The sequence below is a fragment of the Macaca mulatta genome, chromosome 7 (genome assembly GCF_049350105.2).
Source record: "Macaca mulatta isolate MMU2019108-1 chromosome 7, T2T-MMU8v2.0, whole genome shotgun sequence".
Taxonomy (NCBI): domain Eukaryota; kingdom Metazoa; phylum Chordata; class Mammalia; order Primates; family Cercopithecidae; genus Macaca; species Macaca mulatta.
Window position 1 is genome coordinate 52,615,914 of NC_133412.1, and position 17,267 is coordinate 52,633,180.

At 42.4% G+C, this 17,267-nt stretch overlaps 1 protein-coding gene across 11 annotated transcripts in view; it reads right to left on the minus strand.

Annotated features, from left to right (window-relative positions):
- EDC3 (enhancer of mRNA decapping 3) overlaps nucleotides 1-14,281 on the minus strand; it is a 62,456-nt gene extending 48,175 nt beyond the window's left edge. For 2 of the 11 annotated variants that reach the window (XM_077938248.1, XM_077938247.1), the window contains exons 1-2: nucleotides 14,107-14,254; nucleotides 4,692-4,780 (exon numbers count right to left, since the gene is read on the minus strand). The gene's annotated coding sequence lies outside the window, so the exon portion shown is untranslated. 11 annotated transcript variants of the gene reach the window in all.
- Between the last annotated feature and the right edge of the window lie 2,986 nt (nucleotides 14,282-17,267).

Here is a 17,267-nt window from a genome sequence, read left to right on the forward strand (position 1 = left end):
ATTTACAATTGCTCAAAAAATAAAGGACTAGGTGTAAATCTAAAAAACAAAGGGTACATGATTTGTATACTGAAAATATGCAGCACTGAGGAAAAAATCAAAATGCTAAATATAACAGATATAACATGTTCATGGATTAAAAGACTCAACATAAAGTATGTAAATTCTCCCCAAATTGGTATAAAGGATCAATGCCGTTCTTATCAAAATCCCAGCAAGATTTGTAGACACAGACAAAGTTATTCTAAAATTTACATGGAAAGGCAAAGAAACTAAAATAGCTAAATCACTTGTTTTGTTTTGTTTTTTTTGCGATGGAGTCTCACTCTGTCGCCCAGGCTGGAGTGCAGTGGCACAATCTTGGCTCACTGCAGCCTCCACCTCCCGGGTTCAAGCAATTTTCTGCTTCACCCTGCTGAGTAGCTGGCATTACAGGCGCCCGCCACCACGCCCAGCTAATTTTTGTATTTTTAGTAGAGAAGGGATTTCACCATCTTGGCCAGGCTGGTCTTGAACTCCTGACCCGTGATCCACCCACCTCAGCCTCCCAAAGTGCTGGGATTACAGGATTACCACACCCTGGTGCTAAATCAATTTTTTAAAAGAAAGTGGGAACAATCAGTCTACCTGATTTCAAGACTTACACAATTATAATAATCAAGATTATGTAGAGGGACAGACATGTAAATCGATAAAATAGAAGGCAGAACACAGAAACAGACTCACAAAAATATGCCCAACTGATTTCTGACAAAGTGCAAAAACAATTCAATGCAGGCAGCATAGTTTTTACAACAATAGCGCTGGAGCAAATGGAAATCCATTTGCAAAAAAATGAACCTCAAACTAAGTTTCACACTTTATACAAAAATTTACTCAAAATGGATCATGAACTTAAATGTAAAACATCAAACTAAAACTTTTATTAAAAAACATAAGAGAAACCCTCAAGATCTAGGGCTAGGCAAAGAGTTCTTAGACTTGACACCAAAAGCTCAATGCATAAAAAGGAAAGCTGATCAACTAGACATCTTGAAAATTAAAAATTTTTATTCCACAAAAGACAGGTTACAGACTGGGAGAAAATACTTGTGAACCACCTATCTGACAATGACAAAAGAGTAGTATCTAAGATATATATACCTTTCAAAATGGCTAAAATACAGTGATAACACCAAGTGCTAGTAAGAATGTAGAAAAAATGGATCACTCGTACATTGCTAGTCCAAATATTGAATAGTACAGCCACTCTGGAAAACATCCTGGCAGGTTATTAAAAAAACTAAACATGCAATAATCAGCCAGGTATGGTGGCACACACCTGTAATCCCAGCTACTTGAGGGGCTAAGGCATGAGAATCTCTTGAACCTGGGAGGTGGAAGTTGCAGTAAGCCATGATCGCACCACTGCACTCTAGCCTGAGCAAGAGATTGTCTCAAAAAAAAAAAAAAAAAAAAACCCCAAGGCTGGGTGCGGTGGCTCACGCCTGTAATCTCAGCACTTTCAGAGGCCAAGACCGGCGGATCACAAGGTCAGGAGATCGAGACAATCCTGGCTAACACGGTGAAACCCTGTCTCTACTAAACATACAAAAAAATTAGCCGGGCATGGTAGCGGGTGCCTGTAGTCCCAATTACTCGAGAGGCTGAGGCAGGACAATGGCGTGAACCCAGGAGGCGGAGCTTGCAGTGAGCCAAGATGGTGCCACTGCACTCCAGCCTGGGCGACAAAGACTCTGTCTCAAAAAAAAAAAAAAAAAAAAAAAACCCCAAAAAACTAAACATGCAACTACAATATGATCCAGCAGTTGCACTCTTGGTCATTTATCCCAGAGAAAGGAAGACCTAGGTTCACACAAAAACCTGTACACGGGCTGGGCGTGGTGGCTCATGCCTGTAATCCCAGTACTTTGGGAGGCTGAGGCAAGCAGATCACCTGAGGCCGCGAGTTTGATACCACCCTGACCAACATGGAGAAACCCCGTCTCTACTAAAAACACAAAATCAGCCGGGCATGGTGGCACATGCCTGTAATCCCAGCTACTTGGGAGGCTGAGGCAGGAGAATCGCTTGAACCCAGGAGGCAGAGGTTGTGGTGAGCTGAGATCGCACCATTGCACTCCATTCTGGGCAACAAGAGCGAAACTCCGTCTCAAAAATTAAAAAAAAAAAAATACCCTGTACACAAGTGTTCAGATCACACTTACTCAAAAAAGCTACAAACTGGAAACGATCCAGATGACCTCAATGGGTGAATAAACAAACAGTGGTACATCCACACCACGGGGCAAAAAGTAAAAATGCCAACCCCAAAAGGTTGTGCTCTGTATGATGCCATTTGTGTAACATTCTTGAAATGACAAAGCTATAGAAATGGAGAACAGGGCCGGGCATGGTGGCTGATGCCTGTAATCCCAGCACTTTGGGAGGCTGAGGAGAGTGGATCACCTGAGGTCAGGAGTTCAAAACCAACCTGGCCAACATGGCGAAGCCCCATCTCTACCAAAAATACAAAAATTAGCTGGGCGTGGTGGCGAGCGCCTATAGTCCCAGCTACTCGGGAGGCTGAGGCAGGAGAATCACTTGAACCTGGGAGGCAGAAGTCGCAGTGAGGTCATGACAATGTACTCCAGCCTGGGCAACAGAGTGGCAACATGAGGGACTCTTGTAGTAATGGAACTATTTTACATTTTGACCATATCAATGTCAGTATCCTAGTAGTGATACTGTATTATAGTTTTGCAAGATGTTACCAACAGGGAAAACTGGGTAGGGCATAAGGAATCTCTCTGTATTATTTCTTACAATGGCATGTGAATCTACAACTATCTCAGAAGTTTAATTAAAAAAAAAATCAATGCCTTCCATCACATTAACAAAATAAGTGATGAAATCATGTATAATCATATCAATAAATGCAGAAAGATAATTGGACAAAATTTAACAATCATTTACTATATTTAAAAAGGGGCGGGAAAGCTGGCATCTATGAAACAATTGCAGCTAACATCACACTTAATGGTGAAATAGGCCAGGCATGGTGGCTCACACCTGTAATCTCAGCACTTTCAGAGGCTGAGGCAGGAAGATCACTGAGCTCAGGAGTGTATGTTTATGTCTAAATGTCTTGGCTCTTTGTGAAAATGGTTCTAAAAAATACAGTATTCTTAAGCATACTCTATGCAAGATCCTATATAAGATATGAAACCTAACTCTTCCCCATTCACACAAGGAAGTCAGGAAATAGCTAGCAGATATATATAAATACACATGTTAAGCACAAAGTGAAACACTGGGTCAATGTTTTTACATTAAAAAAAAAAAAAACGAGCACTTGAAGCTGTTTCAAATACTAATTTCAGACATAAAGGGGCAAAAAAGGATATAAAGCAACCCTCTGGTAAAAGAGTATATCCCGACTGAGTGTGGTGGCTCACGTTTGTAATTCCAGCAGTTTGGGATGACGAGGCAGGTGGATCACATGAGGTCACCAGTTCGAGACCAGCCTGACCAACATGATGAAACCCTGTATCTACTAAAAATACAAAATTGGCTGGGCACAGTGGCTCACGCCTGTAATCCCAGCACTTTAGAGGGCTGAGGCGGGCAGATCACAAGGTCAGGAGTTCAAGACCAGCCTGACCAAAGAGGTGAAACCCCGTCTCTACTAAAAATACAAAAATTAGCCAACTGTGGTGGCGTGTACCTGTAATCCCAGCTACTCAGGAGGCTGAAGCAGGAGAATTGCTTGAACCCGGGAGGCGGAGGATGCAGTGGGCTGAGATCGTGCCATTGCACTCCAGCCTGGGCAACAAGAACGAGACTCAGTCTCAAAAAAAAAAAATTAGCTGGGCATGGTGGCGCATTCCTGTAATCCCAGCTACTTGGGAGGCTGAGGCAGGGGAATCACTTGAAATTGGGAGGCGAAGGTTGCAGTGAGCTGAGATCACGCCATTGCACTCCAGCCTGGGCAACAAGAACGAGACTCCATCTCAAAAAAAATTAAATAGGCCAGGCGCGGTGGCTCATGCCTATAATTCCAGCACTTTCGGAGGCCGAGGTGGGTGGATCACCTGAGGTGAGGAATTCGAGACCAGCCTGGCCAACATGGTGAAACCCCATTTCTACTAAAAATACAAAAATTAGCCGGGTATGGTGGTAGGTGCCTGTAATTCCAGCTACTCAGGAGGCTGAGGTGGGAAAACCACTTGCACCCAAGAGGTGGAGGATACAGTGAGCCAAAATTGCGCCACTGCACTCCAGCCTGGGTAACAAGAGCAAGACTTTGTCTCAAAATAAATAAATAAATGAAGGGAAAAGAGCAAAAAAAGCATATAAAGCACTCCTCTGGGCCAGCCGCAGTGGCTCATGCCTATAATTCCAGCGCTTTCAGAGGCTGAGTGAGGTGGGTGGATCACGAGGTCAGGAGTTTGAGACCAGCCTGGCTGACATGGTGAAACCCCATCTCTACTAAAAATACAAAAATTAGCCAGTCATGGTGGCGGGCACCTGTAACCCCAGCTACTCGGGAGGCTGAGGCAGGAGAACCGCTTGAACCCAAGAGGTGGAGGCTGCAGTGAGCTGAGACCACACCACTGCACTCCAGCCAGGGCAACAGAGCAAGACTCCGTTTAGAAAAAAATAAAAAATAAATAAAAATAAAGCACTCCTGGCTGGGCATGGTAGCTCACAGTTTTAATTCCAGGAGTTGGGGAAGCCAAGGCAGGAGGATCACCTGTGTCCAGGAGTTCAAGACCAGCCTGGGCAACACAGCAAGACCCTGTCTCAAAAAAAAAAAAAAGGTATGCCCCTTCAGAAACACGAAGTCTTAAAGAGTCCAGCTCTAGAGATTAATCAAACTCTAGATAGTTCTCTAGTGATCTAACCGAGCAAATATCATAAAACTATGCAGACAGAACCAAAGATTAAAAGAACAATAAATTAGCAGGCTCATCCAAAGCTTTTTTTCTTTTTGTTACATTTTATTATATAATGAGACGGAGGCTTGCTCTGTCACCCAGGCTGGAGTGCAGTGGCACAATCTTGGCTCACTGCAACTTTCGCCTCCCAGGTTCAAGCGATTCTCCTGCCTCAGCCTCCTGAGTAGCTGGGACTATAGGCACCCGCCACCACGCCCAGGTAATTTTTGTGTTTTTAGTAGAGATAGGGTTTTGCCATGTTGGCCAGACTGGTCTCGGACCCCTGATCTCAGGTGATCTGTTCACCTCAGCCTCCGTGCTGGGATTACAGGCATGAGCCACTGTGCCTGGCCCTTGGGTAAATTTTCAATGCAACACAATTTCAACAATAATGATGGTAAAAAGGCACAAAATACACATATTTTAGACTTTTTTCCCTTCCTGATCAACCTTTGTCTAATGTCACAAAAGCATGAGTTTCCTTTCCTATCATTTATAATCCATCATAATTCTACTCAGATGCAGAATAAAAAGCACCAGAAATTAACCAGATATGAAAAGGCTTTATTCTTTATTTAACATATATCTTTAAGACACTCATGTTGTACATTCAAGTTTATATTACGGTAATAGTAACTGAATAGAATTTTTAATACTTAGAAAATGTGGATACTCATTCATAAGTGTTCTTCTATGTAGTCAATATTAATAGAAACTTTTAAAAATGTAACCACTGAAAGTGTAACAAACTGCCCTTTCCTCAGACACTTCACTTGGTAAAATACATGAATGCATTATTCAAAACTCCTCAAACAGGTTTATTCTATAAAGAAAATTATGTTATTTACAGAAAACAGTAAATCTAAAACAAGTACAGTACCCATCAACTGTGTTCCTAATCAGACTAGGGAAGGGGCTCCATCAATTATAGAGCTAACACCTCCATGTCATAAGATGTACAGGAGATATAGGAGCTACAAGGAACCAATCTTGTTTTTTATTTCCTACTTTTCTATCAAGGTATAACATATACAGTAAGTCAGTCTACATATTTTAAGTGTACACCTCCATGAAATTTTACATATCAATTCACCCATGTGACCACCACTCAAAACAAGGCAGACAATTTCCAACACCTCAAAAGGCTCCATTGTGTCCTCCTACAGGTAGTTATTATTCTGACATCTATCATGAAAGATTATTTGAGCCTAATTTTGAGCTTCATACAAACAGAATCATAAAGGTTCTCTTTTAGAGTGTTTGTCTTCTGTTGCTCAAAAGTACATCTGTGAGGCTAGGCACAGTGGCTCACACCTGTAATCCCAGCACTTTGGGAGGCCAGGGAGGGTGGATCACTTGAGGTCAAGAGTTCAAGACCAATCTAGCCAACAGGGCAAAACCCTGTCTCTACTAAAAATACAAAAAAATTAGCTAGGCGTGGTGACACATGCCTGTAATCCCAGCCACTTAGGAGGCAGAGGCACAAGAATCGCTTGAACTGGGGAGGCAGAGGTTGCAGTGAGCCAAGATCCTGCTACTGCACTCCAGTATGGGTGACAGAGTGAGACGTCTCAAAAAAAAAAAAAAGTACCTTTGTGAGATTCATCCCCATTGTTGCATGTATCAGAAGTGCGTTATTTTTCATGGCTGTGCTGCTTTCTGTAAGTATGCCTCAATGTATTTATCCATTCTACTGCTGATACACAGTTGGGTTATTTCTAGTTCTGACTTATTATGAATAATATTCTTATACTGCATACAGTATATTTTTGCGATGGATAAATGCATCCATTTCTACTGGGCATATAACACAGGAAGTCATATTATACTTATGACTTTATTAGAAACTGCCAAACAGTTTTCCAAAGTGGTTGTACCATTTTATATTACATCTACATTTACACAACCCACCATACGTCAGTTTCTTTTGCTCATCTTGCCAAAACTTGGTACTATGGTTCTCTTTAACTTATTCTGGTGGGGTGCAATGGTTTTGATATTTTCTTAAACATACTTCTTATGTACTCTTGCTTCATTGATACTGTTTTTCTCCCAATAAATTATTCCTAAAATTGTAATGACTACTGAATTCAGAAATGTTGTGATTTACTATTCAGTCAAGAACTTGCTACCAAAGTTCATTTAGTCTTATTTGTCTTCCTTCTGCCTCCATTTCTTAAACACCTCCAGGTAAGAACACTTTAATTCATTTATCACTTTGTTCTTATACAAATAAACAAGTTGCCAATTACAAATCTAGCTACTTTGGAATATCCTTCATCTCATTAATACATTGCTACTTCTTGTGTAAGTTTGCTGACAGGATTTGACATACAATAAAAAAAAATACATCTTCCCTGTAAAGCCTATTCGTGACAATAAATCCTTCAAACAATTCCACTTCTAAAAAGAATTCTTCTGTATAGTATTCAACAATGTTAAATATTTCAAAAAAATGCAATGTTGGTGCAGCTAGCTAACCAACACTTACTTTGCCACCTTGTTATTAAAATCTATCGTAACAATCTGTGTAGCTAGGAAGGGAGCCACAAATGTCACATAATCAGGATTTTCCATATTACTTTTAATCATGGGATTATTTTGCTCAAATGCTGAACTATCAGGATTTCCAGACTACTGAATGCCAGATAAGTAATGGGAGTTTATCATTACTCTGATAAGCCTTTGGATAACAAAGTCAGGTAGTGCTAAACACTCTTCCATCTATTATATTACTGAGGCAGCTGCCCAACTGATCTATAAATTACAAATAAACAAGTTGCCAATTACAAATCTAGCTACTTCATCTCTGTGCCACATCAGACAACTCACAGCATTCAGATCCAACGAACAACCCTTGGTCTGCTAAAAACAATTATAATTAACAGCTGTGGATGAGTGAGTGTTTGTTATAGATTTCTGAAAAACTAGGAATTGTTCCACACAACAGGAAAGGTGTTTGTTGAATCAAAATCTTGGGAATGGCAGAGATCTTAAAAGAAAATATGCAACCAAGCATGATGGCTCAGGCCCTACATCCCGGCACTTTGGGAGGCTGAGGCAACAGGATCACTTGAGGCCAGGAGTTTCAGAGCAGCCTGGGCAACATAGCAAGACTGTTTCCACCCCCATCCCCACCTCGCCTCAGAAAAAGAAATCCAGCACAATCCTAGTACTAAACCCATATCTTCCATAAAAGGCAGCATGGTGAAAAGAGAATAAATTCTGAAATCACGTTGGGTGTGGTGGCTCACGCCTCAGGTGGTTGCAATCCTAGCACTTTGGGAGGCCAAGGAGTGCTGACCGCTTGAGCCTAGGAGTTCAAAGCCAGCCTGGGCAACATGGCAAAACCCTGTCTCTAGAAAAAAATACAAAAAATTAGTCAGAAGTGGTGAGAGGCGGAGGTTGCAGTGAGCCAAGATTGCACCACTGCACTCCAGCCTGGGTGGCAGAGCAAGACCCTGTCTCAAAAATAAAAAAAAGAAAGAAAAAGAAAAAAATGAAATCAGATATCACAGACCCTGGTTCACTTTTTTTTTTTTTTTTTTTTTTTGAGACTGTCGCCCAGGCTCGAGTGCAGTGGTGCGATCCTGGCTCACTGCAACCTCTGCCTCCCAGGTTCAAGCAATTCTGCTGCCTCAGCCTCCCGAGTAGCTGAGACTACAGGCGCCCACCACCACGCTCGGCTAATTTTTTGTATTTTTAGTAGAGATGGGGTTTCACCGTGTTAGCCAGGATGGTCTCAATCTCCTGACCTCGTGATCCGCCCGCCTCAGCCTCCCAAAGTGCTGGGATTATAGGCGTGAGCCACTGCACCCTGGCCTCCTCGGTTCACTTCTGTACTTCCTTACTAACCAGCACTACGACCTGGGCAAATTACCTAATCTGAGTCTCAACTGCCTCATCTGTAGGGAATTATGCCAATTATACCCCTATCTCATAGAACCACTATATGAATTATTTTAAGATTAAGATACCATACGGATTATTTTAAGATTAAATGAGATAATCCATATAGTGTCTACCACATAAAAAAAATTAGTTCAAATGTCTCCTTTTGCCAGAAAGAATACCGCTCACAGCTGAGATCCGGCCACTGCACTCCAGCCTGGGCGACAGAGCGAGACTCCGTCTCAAAAAAAAAAAAAAAGAATACCGTTCACATAGGGAACCTAAGTTACGGCCCTGGAAAATTAACACTGTGAGGGCCACCTCACTTCTCACCCAAACAAAATGACAAAAATACATGAATTCCCTCTACAACATCTTGGAAATCAAGTCCTGGTCTTTAAACTAGAATACACATATCCCTAGGGGGTACATAAAGATATGCAAGCAAGGGAATCGATTTCCACACTACTGTCATAATCCTGATTTGTGTGGATAACTAGATGATCAATTTTAAATTTTCAAGCATAAAATTTATTACTTTAGGATGGGTAGGAAAACTACAGCCCTAAGCCAGAGCTGGTCTGCTACCAATAAAGTTTTATTGGAACACAACTACACACAAATACTTGCATATCATCTACGGCTGTTTTCTGTTTTTTGGGGGTTTTTTTTGAGATGCAGTCTTGCTATATCACCCAGGCTGGAGTGCAGTGGAGCGATCTCGGCTCACTGCAACCTCCACCTCCCAGGTTCAAGCGATTCTCCTGCCTCAGCCTCCCAAGTAGCTGGGACTACAGGTGCCTGCCACCACTCCCAGCTAACTTTTGTATTTTTAGTAGAGACTGGGTCTGGCCTCAGCCTCCTGAATAGCTGGGACTACAGGCGCCCACCACCACACCTGGCTTTTTTTTTTTTTTTTTTGAGATGAAGTCTCCCTCTGTCAACCAGACTGGAGTGCAGTGGTGTGATCTCAGCTCACTGCAAGCTCCGCCTCCCGGGTGCACGCTATTCTCCTGCCTCAGCCTCCCGAGTAGCTGGGACTACAGGCGCCTGCCACCACGCCTGGCTAATTTTTTTTGTATTTTTTAGTAGAGACGGGGTTTCACCGTGTTAGCCAGGATGGTCTCGATCTCCTGACCCCGAGATCCACCTGCCTTGGCCTCCCAAAGCGCTGGGATTACAGGCGTGAGCCACTGCGCCCGGCCACATATTGTCTATGGCTGTTTTCTCACTACAGTGATAGTTGAGCAGTAATCACAGAAACCACTTGGCTCATAAAGTCTTTCATCTGGTCTTTCGCAGCAAGTTGACTTTTGCTTTAGGATAAAATTCTGTGGGAAAAGTGGAATGGATACAAGTTCAAAAAGAAAAAGGAAAAATATGTAATGGACAAACTCCCAAAATGATAAAAATGACCAAAACTAACTCAACTAACTGTATTATGAAATTGAATTAGTAAAATCTTCCTAGAGAGAAAAACCCAGGGCCATAGGACTTCACTGGTAAATTCTATAAAACATGTAAGAAATAATACCAATCCTACACAAACTCTTTCAGAAAACAGAGGAGGAAGGAACACTTCTCAATTCATTTTATGAGGTCATAATTACTCTGCTACTAAGGCCAAAGATGACATAAAAAAAAGGAAACCTCAGACCAAAATCTATCATGAACATAGTCACAAAAATTCTTAACAAAATGTTAGCAAATTGAATCCATTTACATGTAAAAAGTAGTAGATACATGACTAAGTAGGGTTCATTTCACAAATGCAAGATGGGCTTAAAGTCTGAAAATCAAGTAATGTAACAAGCCATGTTATATATTTCTTAGTCTGTTTCAAAAGTTTAGTTGTATGTTTTTAAAACATCAAATTGATACTGTATTTAGGTAATTTTATATTTATTTTTAAGAAGTCAATATTTACTTGTCAGAAATTACATCCTAAACTATTTAAAATTAAATACTTACACTATTTAAATCTACGATGAAAAGTTTCAGGTGCCAACTTAGAAGTATATAAGATCTAACAGATTCCCCAGTCTTTCAGACATTCTCAAGAAGAAGTTTTAAGACCAATAACCCGGCCTATACCTGAAAGTCTGAAATGACAAGGAGAAAAACAATCACTCATGCTAAAGCAACACCACCATATCTTCAGACTTTTGACTTCTGCCCATAAATTTACTCTTAGCACATCTAGATCCAAACCTAATATTCCAGGTACAAGCCTACCAATGATGCAACCTTTCTCATTCTACGTTTTGTATTTTCCTAACACAATATACTAATGCAGGTCACATCAGTTCTTCTCACAGCCTTCTTAACCACACCACTGACTGGTGATTAAAACACCAAATCTTTTTATTACAGGAATTCCTGTGAGGTTACATCTCCACCCTCCCCCAATAGGTATAGTTGATTTTTTTTTTGGACCCAAGCACAATTTCTCAACATTTATACAAGCTTCTTCCATTTCATTAAACAGCACTGAGTAAATATATTGAGATCTCTTCCCATTCTGGCAATCATCAACCAAATGACTCTTTCTTTACTTCATAAAGGCACCAAATCCAATAAGCAAACCTTCTAGATAAGGTTTCAAATACATGAATTGTATAAAGTGATGAAACCCCAGTTCAGATCACCAGAATTCCAGCTGCAAGTAGTGCTCACAAATCAAATCTCCATACACAGATGCTCAAACTCATGACTCCATCTAATTCTACCACAATCTGGCAAATTCCTCCATCTCACCCACTCGGTTATCATAAGACTTAGTAAGACCAGGCGCAGTGGCTCACACCTGTAATCCCAGCACTTTGGGAGGCTGAGATGGGTGGATCACCTGAGGTCAGGAGTTCGAGACCAGCCTGGCCAACATGGTGAAACCCCATCTCTACTAAAAATACAAAAATTAGCCAGGCGTGGTGACGCATGCCTGTAATCCCAGGTACTTGGAAGACTGAGGCAGGAGAATCGCTTGAACCTAGAAGGCGGAAGTTACAGTAAGCAGAGATTGTGCCACTGTACTCTGTCCAACCTGGGCAATGGAATGAGACTCCATCTCAAAAAAAAAAAAAAAAAAGACTTCATAAATGCCTTGCTAAAATTCTGACACACTATCATTATGGTCACTATACTCCTTTGAGACACAATTTGGATGTCCTGTCCTGCTGTTCTGGCTGAATTTAGGAGAAATCTAGTAAGCCCTTCTCTGAATAAGAAAAGAAAAATGAGGCTGGGCGCGGTGGCTCAAGCCTGTAATCTCAGCACTTTGGGAGGCCAAGACGGGCGGATCACGAGGTCAGGAGATCAAGACCATCCTGGCTAACAGGGTGAAACTCCGTCTCTACTAAAAAATACAAAAAAACTAGCCGGGCGAGGTGGCAGGCGCCTGCAGTCCCAGCTACTTGGGAGGCTGAGGCAAGAGAATGGCGTAAACCCGGGAGGCCGAGCTTGCAGTGAGCTGAGAGCCGGCCACTGCACCCCAGCCTGGGCGACAGAGCGAGACTCCGTCTCAAAAAAAAAAAAAAAAAAAAAAGAAAGAAAAATGATAATGTATTAATTACAGAATCTCACAAATGGCAAAGATTTTAAGCATTTTCTAATGTTGTTTTTCTTAGAGACAGAGTCTTGCTATGTTGCCCAGGCTGGCCTTAAGCAATCCTCTCACCACTGCACTCGGCCCTAGTCTAATATTTTTCTTCTCTTTTTTTTTTTTGAGACAGAGTTTGGCTCTTGTTGCCCAGGCTGGAGTGCAATAGCACTATCTTGGCTCACTGCCTCCTGGATTCAAGAGTTTCTCCTGCCTCAGCCTCCCAAGTAGCTGGGATTACAGGTACCCACCATCACACTCAGCTAAGTTTTATATTTTTAGTAGAGACAGGGTTTCACCATGTTGGCCAGACTGGTCTCCAACTCCTGACCTCAGGTGATCCACCCGCCTCAGTCTCCCAAAGTGCTGGGATTACGGGCGTGAGCCACAGTGCCCGCCCTTAATATTTTTCAAACTATACCTCACGACCTATTAGGGCTCAGACACAATTTAGTGCGTTGCAACCAATTTTTTTTTAGAATGCATCTTCTGTAGAAAGGGTAAGTAAACTTTTCATCGGTGGGTGGGGCTGTGTGTGTGTGTAGACACTGAGTGTGCAGGGGCACAATGAGTAATGTCGTGATGTAAAATATATCTAACTGCAGGTCACAGGTCAAAAATTTTGAGACACTTTTCTAGCCCCATAACCCTATGCCAAGGAAGCTCTACCAAGAATTTGGTAATAAACAAAAAGTCATGTTTTTACAACCATTTTTACATCATACAGAGAAACCAGCTAAGAGAATTTTGTGCTCAGTACACCTAATCTGCCATTCATTAAAAAAAAAAAAAAAAAAGATTAGGATCCATCTGGGTGTCCAGCTGAAATACTAAACTGCTTGGAGACAGCCATTTCTGTTTTGGTGGGGTGAAGACCTGTATTTGAGACAGCAGACTGAAATCGGTTTGGTCTGTGGCTAGGGAAGAAAAGAAAAACCATTCTGGGTCGTGAGTTCCTTATCTGTAACCAGAGGAGAAGATTGTTGGCTTGGTCAGTTGATTTTCAACTAATATCCCAATTGCAGAGTTAGGCGAAGCAATTGCTACTGGGAGATTAATTGAAAATCAATTGACCAAGCCAACAAGGGCTATGCCTCCCACAAACCAAAACACTTTAGCCACTCAACAAGTCAAGTATTGATAAATACAATCAATATCACACAAAGAGTACTGATAAGAACCACAGACTTGCACCAAAGGCAGAAATGAATCCAGGGATAACTTCCTGGGATTCAGAAGATGTGACCTGGTAAGTATAAATTTCTCAGGCATCCTCTTTTTCTACCCTCCAGTTCACCTCTGTCCTCAAGCTATTAGTCATGGATGTGGCACTGGCGTTCTTCTCTGCCACCATATCTCATTATGCAAAGGGAAACTGAGGCATGAAGAAATCAGTGAGCCAATGAACTACAGCAGCCACCAACAAGGCTGGACTAAGGGCCCAAGCAGCTAATGCCTCACGCCTCACACAATCCCCGTACTATTTAGAATCCTGCAGTCCTCAGCCTCCCACCTCAAACCAAACTCCTGCGGCCGCCCATAGTACCTGGCCCCCTGCGAACCCGATGAAGCCCCCAGCTCTTGCCTGCCTTCCTCTATAAAGGTCTATGAGGCCTGGAACTCCGAAGCCTAAAGCAAGCCCGGCATCCCCCTCCCACGAGCGTCCACACACCAGCAGCCTCTTCCCTTCGCTCCCACCTCCGCCCCGACGGGCCTGGAGCTCCTCCGCACACCACACCAAGCCGACCACGCAATACCAGAGGACCCACAGAAGAACTCTCTCCACGCCCACCCCTACAGCTTCGGCCGTCACCGCCGCCGCCGCCGCCGCCGGAAGCGCCCCCACGTCTCCACGCCACCGCCGTGAGGTCACTTCCCGCGCGACACCTTGGAATCCAGGGCAAGCAACTGAGGGGCGTGGCGCCCGGGAAATTTAAGAGGTTGGAAGAACGTCCCTTCGGCCTTACAGAATTGCGCTTGCGTAGCCATTTTGCTTTCCACGCTTACTTACGTCCTATGCCATCTTGGCTGAAATCGGGGCTCTACCCACGACTCCTCGGCCTCGATGCCCGGGCCCCGTGTTGCAGGCTCGATGCAAAGCCTCCGCTTCCCCTCCTGTTCCCCCAGCGCCAATCGGAGAGCTGGAGCGGAGGACTTTCAGGGAGGCCCCCTCCGTGCTATACCGCAGCTGTGGGACTCAATAAGTGGGACAACCCCCTGATGGATTAAAGAAAACAAGATATTTCTGCCGTGGTCGATCTTCAAAGCGTTATCAGCTTCAGCCCATTTGGGGCTTAGAATAGCCAGTCCATGCTTGACTGCTCTCCCTTCCCCCATATTCAGTACACGGGAAAGTACTGCTCTTCTACCCTTGGCATTTTAGAGTCTTGATTTGTAGGGAGAGGGGAAAGCATGTGTTTGGGGCCAAGACAGTGTAATGAGGAATATTGCATGGCCTTGAAGCCTGACACCTGGTTTGGGAACCACTACTTGGGCGAGTAGCATAGAGTAGGGTAGCAGTTCCAAACCTAGCTCTACAAAATCAGTTGAAGAACTTTGTAAAATTTCCACTTTCTAGGGGACTACTTCGCCCTCCCCATCCATCACCAGAGATTCCCTAGGTCAGAAGGGGTCTTTGTCTTTTACTGTTATTAACCAACACTTCTAGAGCAGTTTTTGGTTCAGGGCAAAATTGAACAGAAAGTAGAGAGTTCCCATATATCCCCTGTACACATAGGCACACACACACACAACTTGTCCCCTTATGGACATCTTGTGCTACAGTGGTACATTTGGTAACAATTGATGACCCTACTTTGACACATCATTATCACCCAGAGTCCATAGTTTACAATAGCATTTTCTCTCGGTGTTGCACATTCTGTGGGTTTTGACAAATATATAATGACATGTATCCACCATTATGGTATCATCCACGATAGTTTCACTGCCCTGAAAATCCTCTGTCCTCTGCCTATTCATCCTTCTCAGTCCCCTGACCACTGGCAACCACTGCTCCTTTTACTGTCTCCATAGTTTTGCCTTTTCCAGAATCGCATATAGTTGGAATCATACAGTATGCAGCCTTTTCACATCGGCTTCTTTCACTTAGTAATATGCTTTTAAAGTTCTTCCATGTCTCTTCATGGCTTGATAGCTCATTTCTTTTTTGTGCTGAATAATAATATTCCATCGTCTGGATGTGCTGCGACTTATCCATTCACCTGCTGAAAGACATCTTGGTGGCGTCCAAGTTTGGGCAATTATGAATAAAGCCCCTTTACATCATGTGCAGATTTTTGTGTAGACATGAGTTTTCAATTCATCTGAGTAAATCCCAAGGAGTGCAACTGCTGGATTGGATGGTATATTTAGTTTTGTGAGAAACTACCAAACCGTTTTTCAAAGTGGCTGCATCATTTTTTGCATTCCCACCGGCAGTGAATGATGGTTTCTGTGCTCCACATCCTTGTCAGCATTTTGTGGTGTCAGTATTTTGGATTTTGGCCGTTCAAATAAGTGTGTAGTAGTATCTTATTGTTTTACATGCAATGCCCTAATGACATATGCTATTGAACATCTTTTCATATACTTACTTGCCATGTGTATATCTTCTTTGATGAAGTGTTTGTTCAGGTATTTTGCCCATTTTTACATTGTGTTATTTTCCTGTTGCGATTTAAGAGTTCTAGGTATATTGTAGATAACAGTCCTTTATCAGATATGTCTTTGATAATATTTTCTCCTAGTCTGTGGCTTGTCTTCTCATTCTTTTGAAGAGCAGAAGTTTTACATTTTAATGAAGTCCAGCTTATGAATTATATTTTTCACAGATTATGCTATTGATATTGCCCTAAAAAGTCATTGCCATTCCCAAGATCAGTTAAGTTTTCTCCTATGTTGTCTTCCAGGAGTTTTATAGTGTTCATTTTCAATTTAGGTCTACAATCCATGTAGAAGGTGCAATGTCTTTTTTTTTTTTGAGAGTCTCACTCTGTCGCAGAGACTGGAGTACAGTGGCACAATCCCAGCTCACTGCAACGTCCGTCTCCTGGGTTGAAGCAGTTCTCCTATCTCAGCCTCCCGAGAAGCTGAGATTACAGGCACCCACCACCATGCCTGGCTAATTTTTGTATTTTTAGTAGAGACAGGGTTTCACTGTGTTGGCCAGGCTGGTCTCAAACTCCTGACCTCAAGTGATCCACCCGCCTCGGCCTTCCAAAGTGCTGGGATTACAGGCATGAGCTACCACGCCCAACCTGATACATTTTTATGTGTGTGAAAGTTCAGTTATTCAGCATAATTTGTTGAAAAACCTATCTTTGCTCCATTATATTGCTTTAACTCCTCTGTCAAAGATCAGTTGGCTATATTTATGAGTCTACTTCTGGATTGTTTATTCTTTCACCAGTATCACGTTGTCGTTATTACTGTAGTTTATAGTAAGTCTTGAATTTGGCTAGTATCAGTCCTCCAACTTTGTTCTCCTTTAATAGTGAGTTGGCTCTTCTGGGTCTTTTGTCTCTCCATATCAATTCTACAATCAGTTTGTCGACATCCACAAAAATAACATGCTGATACTTGGATTGGGATTGCGTTGAATCTATAGATCAGGTTTGGAAGAACAGACATTTTAACTGTATTGTCTTCCTATCTGTGAACATGAAATATTTCTCAATTTATATAATTCTTTGATATCTTTGATCAGAGTTTTGTAGTATTACTCATATAGCTCTTGTATATGTTTTGCTGTGTAGATTTATACCCTGATAACCTTTTTTTTTTTTTTTTTTTTTTTTTTGAGACAGAGTTTCACTCTTGTTCCCCAGGCTGGAGTGCAATGGCACGATCTTGGCTCA